This window comes from Etheostoma cragini, chromosome 24, assembly GCF_013103735.1.
Source record: "Etheostoma cragini isolate CJK2018 chromosome 24, CSU_Ecrag_1.0, whole genome shotgun sequence".
NCBI classification, from domain to species: Eukaryota; Metazoa; Chordata; class Actinopteri; order Perciformes; family Percidae; genus Etheostoma; species Etheostoma cragini.
In genome coordinates, this window is record NC_048430.1 from 4245270 (window position 1) to 4248202 (window position 2933).

At 39.2% G+C, this 2933-nt stretch overlaps 1 long non-coding RNA gene across 1 annotated transcript in view; it reads right to left on the minus strand.

Moving 5' to 3' along the window:
- Window positions 1-1052: 1052 nt before the first annotated feature.
- The window catches only part of LOC117939635, a 26241-nt gene continuing 24360 nt past the window's right edge, over window positions 1053-2933 (minus strand). The window contains exon 3 of the long non-coding RNA XR_004655636.1: window positions 1053-1067. This is a non-coding gene — a long non-coding RNA (uncharacterized LOC117939635). The remainder of the gene's footprint in view (window positions 1068-2933) is intronic.

The following is a 2933-nucleotide window of genomic DNA, read 5'->3' on the forward strand; positions in this document are numbered from 1 at the left end:
TTTCAGATAAAAGTTCAAATGTGCAGGCTTAAAGGGTGGAGGACTGAAACTTTAAATCCTCAGGCCGACTATTTGGGTAAATTCAGGCAAGGAAAGTTAATGAGTATTGCACTCCTCTTACAACCTCTGTGTGTGTATGTGCCCTTTAACGTAGCAATTAAGCTCCAATGCCTCCAATGGAGCCGCTGGATGGCCAGCAGCACAAACTGCTTGTATTGGGCAGAACTTTGGTTTTAAATATGAATATAATCTAGGAATGATCTTACAAAGAGCATGCATCTTTATCTAATGTTGCAAAAAGGACAGATGTGGTGCTATGTATCTATGTCAAATCTAAAGCAGTTAATTAATGTTTTAACACATTTTCAAGTACATTAAAGATCTTAAAGTAGCACAGACAGAACCCACAGATCGAACCTACAGATGGAGTCTGCAGCATCATAAACGCACAGCAAAAATTCGTTTTCATGGATTCTGTCTTAAAATCTGAATACCGTAGTCGATCTTAAGGTCTGCGGGTCACTCTGGAAGGATAATTTATTTAACATAACATATGTTTGGGAATTACAGCCAACCTTCGCTTCCATTTCACCAGCTAATACATGTGAAGTAAGGAAATGTAGTTTGCAATTTGATCAGAGCTCAAACACAAAATTTAACACAGCAAAGTACGAAACATAATCTATATATAACCTATATGAGCCAATAGTGAAGTGACAAGTGACACATTGCACCATCCTTTAATCATAAAGCAGCTTTTAATTCACATTCAGTCTTTTGTTATAGATGCCCTTTGAGCACAGCATAGCTAAAAATAGCATGTTATGACAACTCCTCTTCACATTTCATTTTGGATTAGTTCATTTAATTAGTTTTGAATGTATATCATTTTACTGAAATTGAATTTGATATGATTTCATGGAAATAAATGGTTGATTGAATCCCTAGTCAGAAGGCCTGAGGGTCCTGTTAATAATATAAGGATGGAGCGGCTCAGAGATATAAACAGGTGCTAGACCATGAAAGGTTCTGTATGTCAGAACAAGAACTTTAAATTGGATCCTGAACTTAATAAGAAGCCAATGTAACATATAACGAGAATAAAATAGAACTGATCTGTGACGTCCTGCTGGACATGGTCAAGAGTTTGCTGCTGCGTTCTGGACCAGTTGTAGACAGTCCTGGGACGACTTGCTGAGGCAGGTGAAAAGGGAGTTGCGGTAATCAAGCCCGGTTTATATAAAACCATGAATGATCATCTTAAACTCAGATTGTGAAACAACTGCTCTAAGATTCGGCAATGTTTCACAATCATAAATATTATATCATGGGCGATGTGGAAATATCGGCCCAAGTTTCACATTAATTGCAAAATGTTCAATTAGTCAGATGTGGGATGTATTTAATTAGCGAGTGAGAGACTGATGCATCAATCGCTACATTTAGCACCCTTGGGGTTATAGGGTTTGAGGTGAGAGATCAATAAAATCAATGAAAGTCCTCAACGGTGCAGGGAGAAATACATGTGGGTGAATGCAGAACATGCAGGTTTAACCTTATCAAGCAGCACTGGAATGTAGAACAATCTGTAGAACTCTTGATTACAGTATGTCAGATAGATAGTAGTAATAACATATAGAAACATAACCTTCCATTTCCTTTAGTAAACATAATTCTAAGACTGCTGAACACCACCAGGTGTCACTGTTAACTCACAGCAGCCCTCCCCCCTCTTACTTTGGTCTTTCGCTCTATGCTTCCCTTGCTCTCTCTCCTTCCATCCCTCCTTCTTTCCCTCTAAAACAAAGTAATTGCCTGCAGCACAGTTCAGAGTCTCCTTCTCTGTCTGATGCAAATCAGGCTCCAGCCAGTCAATCATTATTCTCTACCACAACAGTATATACCTCATGTGGTTAAAGGAGTCACTGAAACCGGCTTTTGCGTGGGTGCCTCTGTGTGTGTGTGTGTAGTTTACAGACATATTGTAGTCACGGTTAAAGTTAACCGGCATCGGTGCAAGTACACGCTCTGCACGTTTTAGTAATCACAGGGATGAATTTTAGGATCATATTCATGTGTCAGACGCACAAAAAAAGTGACAGACGCAATCTCCCAGGATTCCTCTGTCACTCTGGCATCTATAATTCAAAAGCAGCCAGTCAGAGGTCCTGGCAGGGTCTACTTCTAAAGAGAGCTGGATTTGTATTAATATTGATACATTTATTCACCTTATTTGTTTTGTCTCTCTTCTATGCACATTTGCAGTACAAGCACACGTGCAGTTTGCATATGCAAGTAGGAGCATCTGTGAGTATGTATTTAAAACTACTGTATGTGTGTATGATGCATGACCACAACATGTGTTTGTATGTAATCTAGAAGAGGTCTGTAGTGAGCATGGAGTCTATGTAAGAGAGGGTTCTGCTCTACAGATTTTCTAATATCTGCCGGTATGACCAAAGTGCTATAAGAATGTTATTGCTCTGCAATTTGATACCCACATCACTTTCTGCTGACTGAGAGAAAGCACGGGAGAGAATGATCGAGACAGAAAAATGAAAGGGCGTGAAAACGACAGAGTTAGAAGTCAGTTAAGCCATTTATTCAAGCCGTGCCGTAGAGAGGAAGACAATCCCTTTTTCAAGGTAAGACTCAGCCAAGAAGGCAGCAAATGAAAACCAAGGTGATAAATCCTCCAAGTATCTTAAAGTAAGCAGTTACGCTTCCAGTGAAAGAGATTGACAACAGTAGATCCAAGTGAAAGCTATCATCTCATATGGATTTCCGCATTTTAATCTGGCTTCAATAACGATTGGGAGGTGAGATGTAAAGAAGAGGCCCCCAATTCATCAATAACATGCAAAAAAGACAGAAGCCTCCTTTTTTTCTTGGGATCAATAAACATCTATCTATCTATCTATCTATCTATCTAT